We start from the raw sequence: 578 nt of genomic DNA, 5'->3' as shown, positions 1-578 counted from the left end.
CAGTGTTGAAGAAAATTGTTGACTTCTATGAGCTGTAGCAGCAGACAGTGCTATGCAAGGAGAATGGCTGTCTTAGAAGTCCAGTGCCTCATATGAGTTTTAATGTGTTGCCTTTTCCCCCTGATACATTTTGTTTAAATCCATGGTCATCTTGCCATTTAGTGGTGTGGTTTAATTTTATATTTGGGTTAGTCTGTATGTAAATGTTTAACATAGGTGTCTCTGTGTTAAACAGGAATCCTGTTCATTTTCTTCACCGATATGGTTTGTGGACTCTGATGAGCCAAATCTGACATAAGTTCTGGAATGTCTAGAAGATACTAAGAACAACAATTTGGTGAGAAAAGAAGCCAACCTATTTTCTGTTTTCCTCATGAACATGATATATAGAAATTGAATGTTAAGAGATAATATGATTAAAAAGCAAGCTTAATGACCATAATCTTAGAGGATTTAAAGTCTGGGTATGGCCGGGCGCTGTGACTCACGCCTGTAATCCCAGCACTTTGGGAGGCTGAGGCGGGCGGATCACAAGGTCAGGAGATCGAGACCATGGTGAAACCCCGTCTCTACTAAAA

Source organism: Mandrillus leucophaeus, unplaced genomic scaffold (genome assembly GCF_000951045.1).
Source record: "Mandrillus leucophaeus isolate KB7577 unplaced genomic scaffold, Mleu.le_1.0 Scaffold514, whole genome shotgun sequence".
Classification (NCBI taxonomy): domain Eukaryota; kingdom Metazoa; phylum Chordata; class Mammalia; order Primates; family Cercopithecidae; genus Mandrillus; species Mandrillus leucophaeus.
Note: the sequence above shows the minus strand (reverse complement) of the source record.